The following is a 12542-nucleotide window of genomic DNA, read 5'->3' as shown; positions in this document are numbered from 1 at the left end:
TGTTGCCATCTTTCAGTAGTATGACATCCAAAAATTCAATTTCGTGTAGTGACCATTTCCCTGTGAAAGACAGGAAACTTGTGGTGCCATTTATATATTGAATGAACTCTTTTAGTGTCTGCTCATCACCTTTCCATATTAAATAAACATCATCAACAAACCTTTTATATAATAATATATTCATCTCATAATATGGACTACGTATAATATAGGTGTATTCCCAATATGCCATAACTATGTTTGAGTATGAATTTGCACAAGGAGTGCCCATTGCCACTCCTTTCTGTTGGATAAAATATTGGTTTTCATATGCAAACACATTATTTTTTAAAACCAAATCTGTTAGTAAAGCACATCTTATTATTCGTTCTCTTGGCATATCCTTCCCAATCAAGAACAGCCTCATGTATTCCACCCCTATATCATTAGGAATGGATGTAAATAATGATGTTACATCCAAAGTTACCATGTATTCTGTCTCTATATCACTAGGTATATAGTCTGTAAGGCTTTCCAGAAATTGTTGTGTGTCCCTTACTACTGTAGGTGTTTGTTCCACTATGCTTCTTAGTTGTTTCTCCAAATATATAGATATTGTTTCTGTTAACCATCCCTTGCTCGAAACAATAGGTCTCAAGGGTGGACTTTCAATGTTCTTATGGACTTTAGGTAATCCCCTAAAAGTCGGTATAGTTGGTTTCTCTATTAAAAAATATTTATAAAGATCTGAATCTATCACTGCACATAATAACAAGTCATATAGTTCATCATGTACTCCATTAATAACTTTGTTAAGCTTCACACCATCAATATTGGTGTATGTCTCACTATCATTCAAAAGAATCTAAATCTTGGATTTATACATCTCAGTATCTAATACTACTACTGCACCCCCTTTGTCAGCATTTCTAATGACAATCCCCTTGTTTTCCTGTAAATTCTTCAAGGCTTGTTGTTCATCGCTATTCAGATTATAAAAATCATGCTTGACTTTAGCTTCTTTATTATCATATAACTTCAATAGGTCCCTCTCACATGCTTTCTCAAACAACTCTACTAAAGGGTGCATCAGAGGAATAAAAGTTGATGGCTTCTTGAAAATTCTGTTAACATTATCACATATGTTGTCTCCATATAACATTTTAAGATTTATATTTCTAGTAAACATTTTTAAATCCATTAGCATATCAGTAAAGTCAACATCTTTCGCTGGAATAAAAGATAAGCCTCTATTTAAAAGGCTTCTTTCTGATGATGTTAAATGATAACTGGAAATGTTAATAACTAAGTCTGACTTACAGGTTTCAGCACTTTTTTCTGAAACTCCAGTCTCTCTTCGGGAAATTTGGGTTTCCTGGATCCCTGTAATGGTGACCATGGCATTTTCGTGTTCAGCCGTATGGGTAAGGGGAAAGAAGAAAAAAAAACATCTGTAGAAGTAGTAGCACCAACAACATTTGTTTCTTTCCTGCTTACATCTTGATTCAGAATTCTTACATTACTCATTCTCGCTAAAGCTGGCGGTTCTCTATTGATATCCATCGCATCACTTCCTTCCTGGTGGTCAGCTCTACTCCCTTCTTGTTCGAAATATCAGGCTCCCTAATAGGTTGAGCTATCGGAATTGATGTGTCTCTTCTTCCATCTACGGATTGGTGGGCCATCTGTTGCTGATTATTGCCTCTCCCTCTCATTGGTTCACGAGGCCAAGTGAACACATTCCCCCTCTGGAAATCGAGGAAGTCCCTTTCAAGTTTCTTTTTCTTTCCCTGCATCAATTTATTCTCAAGTAATGAGACATTAGCACTAGCGCTTGCCAAAAATAACTCATCTCTCCCTGTGTCATAAAACCAGCCAATTCTTCACATAATCTAATAAGTTCAAATATTAAGTCTTTTTCTATTGACATGTACTGCCCTACTAGTAATTTCATATAGCCACAGCTGGTCTCAAGGTTGAGTTGTTGCCATTTACTAAGTAGTTCAGGGTAAGTGTTGCTGAAATTTGGCATCTTAAGTATATGTAAACCACGTGGAACTACTTTAAAATTAATGCAGGCTTCCATATGCCTACATTGCCATTGTGTATATTTCAGTTTCTCTAGAGTTTGCTCTATTTTCCTTGTTAGTTGTATAACATTAATATCTCTGTCAATATCGCTGTTCCCCTCTCATTACTTGTTAAATCAATCCTTGATAATTTCAATTGCTAATGAAAACTTAACAGTATTGCATATTCGGGAAGTGTGTTTTTTGAACCCACAACCTCTGACTACTGTCTAGTACTGAACTGCTGTTTTGGCCTACAGACTAATCCATGCAAACTTTCCTGTCACAGTTGAGAGATGCATGCTCAATTTGATACAGCTGTATAATAATCCAATAAAGGTGTCTTTACTTTCAATGCTAAAATAACAGCACTGTTTGAATGCATACATACAAAATGCTTCTGGCATCCATGCCAATATAGAGGCATGGGATCACATATTCAGTTCTTGGTCTATGTTGGCTGTGGAAAAAAGAGAACAGAACAGAATATCATTATGAATACCAGTTCTGACTATATCCAGCTTTTAACTTTTACATGTAGTCTCTCTAAGTGATACTTACACATCTGTGGGGTGCCCCAATCCTACATTCCTTGATTGAACATTTGAAGGTATCCCTTTTCCTCATCCACAGGTGTCTGTGGTGATTCCTACATTGTTCACCAGTATAAGGGATACTGGTAGCACTGGTCAAAGACTGGGCAAGACTATTTCAGGCCTCTGACTTGTAATCTGAGCCACAATAATCCCTCTTCAATAGCCTGGGCCCATGTTCATTCAATTGGAGTCCAGCAAACACTTTGGATTCTTGGACATGCCATCTTTGAGCACAGAATCTCTAAACCTCTCCACAAATGCCTTGCATGCCCACCACGAATCAAGAGCAATGGAGAATGACGTTTTCCCACCAATTGCAGTTATTGTGCTTATGGAAAATGCACACTTTTTGGTTTTTCAACATTTGAAAATGTTGCACATCACTTACCATTGCACAAACATGGTGCTCAGGGGTGCGGACTGGTGGGCAATGTGTTTGCTCAATGGCCAATAGTATTAATTGAATGCATCTGTTATATGTTTGTGGCTGTCTTTTTCCTGTCTGCTATCTTGGTGGTCAATTTGATCAGTTTTTGCATGCTCACTTTATGGGCAAACCAGATGAGCATAGTCAAACACATTTGTGCTAAGTGGTGCATCGTACAAACAGTGCCCCCCCAAAATAAAAAATAAAAACTGAGAAGTAGGTGAAATGAGGAAAATCCATCTATGACATACACAGTAGAAAATGTTAGTACACATGAGATATGCCTACATAGGTCTTGATCTTCTCTCTCCAGTGTACCTTCAGAAAACAGGATGGCTGCCTTATCCATCTTTGCCACATAAACAGCTTTGCAGCAAAGAAATGAAGTAATTCCTCATACAACCAAGTGCAACTGAATGTACACTGATATCAAGGCATTAACTGATATTGTACATTTATTATATTTAATATATTTGGATGTAGTACATTTGGTGATCACACAACCTGTTATGATTATTCCTTGCAAATATACAGCTCTGTCTTACCTTTCTGTGTTTCTTGATCATTCATCAGTTATCTGATCAGTACTCAGAGACATGCAGTGTGTAAGCCAGTCTAAATCAATTAACTTAAAATGTGTGAGCATATTAACTGGGAATACTATGACATGCAGTTGCCATCAAATGAAAGGCAGGTTGAATGGCACAAACAAGCACAGACTGCTCTTTATTTGGGGGGGGGCAACAGTGACTTTCTGTTATGGCACATGCAAGGGTAAACTGTTCTTTCAAGGGGGAACCCAATCTTAGCTACTGTTATGGCACAAACAAGGATATGTTGCTCTTGTTATTCACCTTGATTTGTATCCTGTTGATCTTGCGATGGTTGTGAGGGTTGTGAAGTCAGAAACTGCAATGTGTCTCATTACTTTCTAACTTCTCTCTGTAATGATTTCCCATTACAAACATATGGTGCTAAACTGAGGGCATGCGGTGATCATCAGTACTTTGCAGAGGTATGAATGTGTGAATCTTTGATGCCCTACCTTAGGCCTCCTGATTGTTAATGGCCACATACAAGTCAAATAACTCTCTGCTGTTACATGTTCCATTCATTTTTGTACAAATCTCTCACCTTTTACTTGCTTACTATACCACTGTACCAACTGATGAAGCATGCCATAATATAATTATACAATACAATACATGTTCAAGACTTCCCTTGTAAATGCAACAGTTGCCACAGTGTTAGTTCAGGGCTGACTGTGATGCAAGCAGTACCCAGCCAATACATGGGGAGGTAAAGACTCTGGCTCTGAGATGAGGCTGGCAGAGGTCACATAGTTCCTTGTAGTGTGTCCCTGCCTACCCTGTAGCAGTCAATAATGCCCATGTCATGTATATTGTGATAAATTCAATGTGATATGAAAAGTCTTCTCCATCTCAGCCTAAGCCTATTGGCAGTAGCAGCAGCATTGCCTGCAGCTTGTAGCCCATACAAATGGATTAAAGCAGCAGCATCTCGTAACATTCTGTCTGTATAGACTTTCCGTGTCTGTAATCCACAACTTTTGAAATCTGCAAGAAAAGTCAGCATGGAGTCTACATGGATGCTTTATAACTTGTTGAATAGCTCCATCAGGTTGGTTTATTAGCATACAGTTCAGTTGCTTATACTGTAATTAGGATCTCTGAAACACAGTCTAAGACAGATGCAATCCATTAATAATATACGGCATTATAAAAAGACAAATGTGTAAATAGCCAAACTGATGGTGAGGACACTTGCTACAAGTTTACAGGATTTCACAGAAGTGAATTTCTTCACAAGATATATTTACAGAGGTGTATTTGATACCTACATAATGCATATGCTGAAGTATATTTATGAATAATGTGAAGTAATGTTTTTCACACTTTTATCTGTATGCATTAGTTAGAAGTGCACTGATGGCATAGCCTTGTTTTTCAAGCCATTTCAGAGGTACACATGATTGACAATACATGCAAATAAAAAGCTGTGTGATAAATATGCAAAATTGTTTCAGGGATAGGTCCTTTGAAAGCACTTTTAGCATTACAAAGATGCTTTATTAGCACAGTGGCTTGTTTGCCTTTTCTTTTGTGGATGGGGGAAGTAAAGAATTATTACTGTTATATCACAAACCAGAATGAACTGTTCTTTTGGGGGAGCACAGCTGAGTTACTGCTATGGCACATACAAGGACATGTTGCTCTTGCTACTCTCCTTGTTTTGCATCCTGCCTGTTGATAGTATTTCACATCTGTAGACTGTTTTATGTTTTCCAGTGGATACTACTGTCTGGCTATCTTTACTGTTTTATCTGGAGACAGTTACTTTGTAGTTATGTAATATTTACATATATTATCATTATCTTGTCTTTTACAACCCAAATAATGTCAGTGAGGTGGAGACCCCCATTCAGCAATGCTGAGAACAACATAATTCTTGACACTGTCTGCCAACATGGAGCATTCTGCTGGGAAGGTGTCAGCCCAATATGGCGCACAGGCTACAATTATGGCAGCAGATTGTTGATGACATCAGTTCTGGGGGATGTCACAACTGATCATATGAACAGTTGCATCACAGGGGCCACTGACATGATTACCATGGAGGAGAGCAGCTGCAGTTGCCTGAGACCAAAGGGTTACCAGGGGAGGGCCTGCTACAGAACCACCTCTTACCCTCAATGACGTGTTGCTGCTGAATATCCTCCATCATGAGAGCTCACAGCAGAGTGGACCACAGTATGTCCTTGACTTGCTTGCCACTCCTTCTGAGTCCTAAGAAGAGCTTCCAGGTAGGATTTGTGATATGACCAGTTGAATACTGTTGTATAGTAAAATAATTTACATAAATGTTTCTTCAGTGTCACATGTCTTTTTTTTGGGGGGGGGGGTTGAAGATTGTTACAGTTATAAGCTTAGTTTGGAGTTGTCGGCCATGTTCTTGTTGAAAGTAGAGTAAATGAAGATATTGAGGAGTACATGTATTACCCCCTGTCTTACTGTTAAATGTAATGATGTTGCCCTTCCCTCTTACTTAACTTATTTCAGAACCATCAGGAATCCATCAAAATATGCCTGCTACAGATGGTAAGCCAAATAGATTTATGTCAGTACTGCAGATCAATTTAAAGAAATATCATAATATGTAATTTTAGGCCTGTTGTGTGTATTGCTGCACTGTCTGTAACAATGACAGCACTGTTAGTTACTTAGGATGTATTGCACCATAGTTGTGCAGGTATTAATGTAGTCCTGTGTTTCTTCCTTTTTATCTCAGGTGATCATGATAGTGGGACTGTGGGTCCTGTACCGCCTGATGTCAGTGTCTCAGCAGATACTGATGATGATGGTGGCCAAACTGAGGCACAGTCAGAGGGGTGCACATGTTGAATCTGACACAGAGGTTGACATCCAGCCACCCCCTTTATTTTCCCCAGACACAGCCAGTAGGCCTAGGCCTGTGCCTACCCAGTCCACTAAACTCACAGATATTGGACAGGTGGAGAATGAGGATGTTGATCAGGGAATTGTAGTTATTGCAGCTTCAGTGCCTGTTGACTGTGGCCATAGCCAACATGTGGGCGAGGTGCCACACAGGAAGGTGAAAAGGGGTGCGCAGAGGGGACCTGATGTCCCTCCTCCACCTGGTGCAAGTGTCTCTTTCTGAGTCACTCAACTTATGTTTAGGACCATCATAGAGGCACAGACACATTCAGAAAGGCAGTACAGACAAATGCTCAGGGTTGTAAATGTACCACAGGCTGATATGTGTGACTGCCTCCACCGTGCTGTGATTCACTGGATCAGATGAATGGCACATTGGAATGAGGAGTGTCTGTGATGGACCAAGGGGTTCCTTTCATAGAACAAGCAGTGCCTGTGATGGAACATCTGCTGGGAGAGGAATGGCATCCTTGTGGGCATACGTCAGCCACAGCATCTGCTGATAGCCAACATGGCCATGCCTAATCATGCTCCCATAGTAACAGTACTTCCACTGCTGGCATTGGTGAATGTGCTGTCCACATCCAGACATGGCAGGCCATGGAGTCATGGTCCTGGGAGTTCCCATGAAAGGAGCTCATGCAGCAGACATTAGTCACATTCAGGTAGCAGCACTGCATCAGAACTTGGGTGTGGACTTGTCAGTGCAACTTCTGGCAGAGCCAGTTCTCATGGTCAGGGGCAACAACAATGAACTTGACAACCCTACCATGCGTGGCCCACACCTGTCTTATATACCAAGATGTAGAGCTAGCACTGAGCTTGGCTGTGTTCATGCAGACTGTCACACACCACTTTCACATGGAGGACCCCCGTAGACATACACATAACAGTTACATGGTTCAGCCTGCCTGCTTGGCTTTCTTAATCACACACACTCACTGACCTTTTGTGTCAGTCTAGGTCCTCTGCCCCCCCCCCACAACACCCTCTGCAAGTGATGATAATTGTGCCATACCCCTGATTTCTCTCTTTTGGATTCAGGGATACATAAGGTTTGCATCTGATATACTGTGTGCATAGCTACATGAGTTCTTAATAGAAGCTTTCAGGTAGTCCTTGATATATGACCAGTTGTACAGCAAAACAATTGACATAAATGTTACTTTTGTGTCACATCTTTTTTTAGGGGGGGGTGAATATTGCTACAGTTCTAAGCTTAGTGTGGAGTTGTCAGCCATGTTCTTGTTGAAAGTGTTAATGCAGACATAGAGGAGTACATGTATTACCCCCTGTCTTACTGTTAAATGTGATGATGTTGCCCTTACCTCTTGTTTAACTTCTTTCAGGACCATCAGCAATCCAGCAAGATATGCTTTCTGCATTTGTGTTGTTGAAATGATAATTGTACCTGTCACTTATATTTGCTTTGTCAAGTAATACAGTGGATAGCATCATCATTTCACCACTTTATGGTGTATTCTCTTGCAAGGGTTGTGAAGTTAGAAACTGGAGTGTGTCTCAATGTTTCTAAATTTTCTCTATAATGCTTTTCCAGTACAAACATATGGTTCACATCATAATTCACTCCATCACATTCAGATCTCAGGACTGTATGACAGCGTTGTAGTCAAATCTCATCAGAACAGCAATACAGTATAATGCTCGTTTTGCATGTACCTCATCAGACAAATGCAGTGGCTGGATAGACCACAGGGCTTTCTCATCAAGATAACACAGGGCCTACAAACCATGTAATGATGTATGTGTCTAGATTAAAAGACATGTCACTGTAATCTGTCTGGTATTGGATTTTTTGACATCTGCCTGGCCTCTGATATAGCCGATGACATCAGTATTGTCTGTTGAGCATATGGTAATAGCAGAGTCTCACATGCTGGGGTAAAATGCTCTCTGTAATGTCAAGTAACAGATCACACATAAGCACTTACAAATACACACACACACACACACACACACACACACACACACACACACACACACACACACACACACACACACACACACACATGCACCAAGTAAACTGCAGTGGGGACAGTACCCATACATATAGAACATAGTACATTATGCAAGCGCCATAGTACAAATCTGACTTTTACATGACTGAAGGTCATCTAATAATGGATGGCATCAGCAGGCCATATAGGAAGAAGTTGAGAGACCTGCCTGGAATGGATCTATAGGCAGGTGCAAGTATCAAAATACTGTCAATTTATGGGATTGGGGTGGTAACTGCAGGCTACACACTTGCTCTTCACACTAGATACACACTCACACACACACACACACACACACACACACACACACACACACACACACACACACACACACACACACACACTTGACTGCAGTGAGAACAGAACCCCTACCTATCTAAGTACACAGACTACATTACTTAGTACTTTATGAAAGCACCACAGCAGAAGTCTGATTTATACAAGACTGCAGGTGAACTTATAGTAGATGACATCAGCAGGCCATGTGGGGTCAGTAAATTGGGAAGCCTGCATAGGCACATAGATTCATAGGTTCATATGATGCCAGTAGCCTAAATGCAATAGGGTGTGTAGAAGCCTAGCTGTGTAAAACCACAAGCAACCTTATTGAGCATAGTTGGATGTTTGAATTTAGCAGAGAGAAAGGTTTTCAGCGCAACCAAATGGGCCTGTCCATGAGGGAGGACACAACATTATATATTACACTCTGTAGTTTGGTTGATATATGTGTGGAAACAAATACTGAGACCCCAGGGTTGTACTGCTTTACTGGGGGGGGGCAACACATAGATGTATTGTAAATATATGACATATAGTTAGGCCATCCCCTTAATTTGCAATGTTTCCTCATGTAGTTTTATGTCATACAAAGAAAATGAACAATAAACACCAGCAAGACAGATCATATATACAGTTCCATAACACAGTGAGCAATAGACTTGCGCAATGGTTAACAAAGTGTACATGCATGTGAGTTACACCTGTTTGCATGTAGGTAAGCAGTGCACAAACGCAAGCTGTATTGCTATCGTCTGACAACAGAATGCAACAGTAGCAAGCAATTTTATGTATAGGCAGTTGAGTATGTGTATTTTTTTTCAAAAGTTAAAACCATGCCGGTCCAGATAGCAGGACTATGTTTACAGGATTATAGTACACAGTATACCCACAGTCATACATTTGATGATAGATGTGATAGTACATAGGTTACTCCATCAGTAAAAGTAAAACTGTATCAGGTATGCTATATTCGAACCCAGGACCATCTGTATGCCTGTCCTACACTTACACATGTTGCCACTAGAATATTGAGAAAATAGTTGTCTATGTTGCACTTCATTGTTGTAAACTGCAATGTCACAGCAGTAAAATAAAGATTGCACACTCTGTATTGGAATACAGTACCATCTGTACTCCAGACCAGGTTTTCATGATGACCAAGGGCATTCATTGACTGTATCCATTTTCTATTTTGAGCTGTCTGCTTCCTAGGTGTTCCACCGTACTTTGTGCAAACCAGATAAAACAAACCTGAAATTTATTTATTCCCCACTTTCACTTTTTGCGCTATGTGGTGCATCACGCAAACAGTGCAATTAAAAATGGAAAGAATAAGACAAAAAAACTTAGTAATGGAATATATAAGTAAAATAAGTGCATGCTGTCACGCGTTAAGGTACTTCCTGTACAAATCCACCACTGTTTACTTGATTATTGCACCAAATTCAAAGATATGCCATAATATTATTAAAGAATACATTCTAGGTTCAGGACTTATCTTGCAAATGTAGCAGTTGGCAAAATTTTATTTCAGGGCCAAATATGTCCTTGTCTGTACTCCCATGGTGCTGAAGTATTCAAGAAAAAACAGAATGGATTCTACATGGATGCTTTATAGCTTGCTGAATAGCTCTACTATATTGAAAATCACCTGCTTATGCTGTAATTAACACCTATGAAAAACATCCACTGCTTTACTGAATATATCAACTCCATTGGTGCTCATTAGTGCTCAATGTGCACCTACATGCTGCTGTCAGCACCAACGTTTAAATAAGGTAAACAAGGGTAATCTTGTTATAACCTTTCTCTCTTCCTGTGATATCATGCAAACATGCAGCTCAAAAGTGACAAAAAGGTTGCAGGGGCTGTACTAGTACCCAAGACCATCTATACTCTAGCCCTACACATACACATGCTACCACAGGAATAGTTATGTGACAAGCAACAAGAAACCTGCTATTCATTCCTTCATTTCCTATTGCTGTGATAAATGCTGCATCACGCAAACAATGGCATAAATTTAAATAATTTAGCTTAAGGCTGACAGATGACACATTTTAACAAACAATAAAGAGAATGAAACAGAACTTGTGAATTGTGCACTACTTACATGCACTTTCACACTTCACAAACCTACATGTACACCTCTGTAAGTGTAACCTGACACCCATCAGATGTCATCATTCACTGTTGTCATCTATTGAAAACAAACACTGTAGAAGTGCCTACACAAAGTGAATATCTCTCGTTACAGTTTTTTGGGGATTCAGGAATTCTAATGAGTTTTGATCTCATTTGCATTTTCATTGTGCTGATAGCCCTGAATCTACACGGTTGGTAATCGTGAATGCAGGGAAACTGAAGGAGAGCCCAATGTTGTACACACAAGGGAGGGTATTACTTCACTATATATCTGCACAGAAGACTACAGCTTTTGATAAAATTTGACTGTATTCCATCAGATACATACGGCATATGTTTACATGACAGTATGAATAGTATGTTTCATGGGATTTAAACTTTTAGCTGTCTACATTAGTTACTAGAATAGTCTTCATTTGGGGTGGGGGAGGAAAGCTGCATTTATGTCATGGCAATTAAAAGGAATTGTTGCTATTATCAATCTAATTTTCTAGCATCCACCATGTCTAATAATGTCATAATGTGTGTGGGGTTACGTGTTACAGTCAGTTCTGTTCAAATCTAGGGACTTTTAATTGCTCTTGTTTCCATGTATGACTCCTTTTCATGGCTGTATTTGGAAAACTTTCTAATACATTGGAAACACAAGCACAGAGACTACAGGTATGCTTTACAGATAGTTGAATCACTCCACCATGTTGGTTTGCTTCATTAGCATACAATTCAGCTACTTATGCTATAATTTGCATGCCACAGAAATTGCCAGGTTTGCACGTGCGTGCATGATGCTTTGCAGAGTTTACTGAATCTAAAAATACTCGCAGTAATGTGCGCATCATGGTGAGGCATGCACATGGTCTAAAATGACTGTACAGGCTTTATTGAATCCCCCTAGAATGTATACATAAAATGACTATGGTATATTGAAAGATATTATAAACTGAATGCAAAGTTGCAGAAAACAGATATGTGGAAGAGAATTCTTGCTTTTTGTTGTGATCCTCATGTTTCAACAATAATATTGTGAAAATGGATGAATTTTCATTAATACTATTATAAAGGGGAATAACGTATGTAATAAAATGTTAGATGGTAGCTGAACCTGGACACATTGCTATTGTACTGTTATATTGAGCATTTTATTTGTGTTTATTTGTTTAATACATATAAATAATTTAACCAAAATATTTCTCAACACATATGGTATAATAAAGTACAAAAACCTTTGTTGGTGTTCAAGACACTGCTGTTTGTGTACTGGATGATCAGGCCTTAGGTGTCTGAGTAAAGGACTTCCAGTTCCAAAATCAAACCTTATCAGGTGCCTTCTCCCCAGTTGTCTGATCCCTAAATGCAGACATGCATAGTATTTATAGGAAAATAAATTTAGAAATGTACTGACAACTATTTCATATCTAAGATTTATTAAGATGTAGAAGGGATTTTCTCAGCCTGGATATCAGATATTAGTGGTTGATATGGGTAAAATTACTTTTTAAAATGCATAAATCCTTTACCTTAATGTGAAATTTTAAGCACCATTTCATTGATCA

This window comes from Protopterus annectens, chromosome 6.part0, assembly GCF_019279795.1.
Source record: "Protopterus annectens isolate FY-2018-M chromosome 6.part0, PAN1.0, whole genome shotgun sequence".
NCBI classification, from domain to species: domain Eukaryota; kingdom Metazoa; phylum Chordata; order Ceratodontiformes; family Protopteridae; genus Protopterus; species Protopterus annectens.
Note: the sequence above shows the minus strand (reverse complement) of the source record.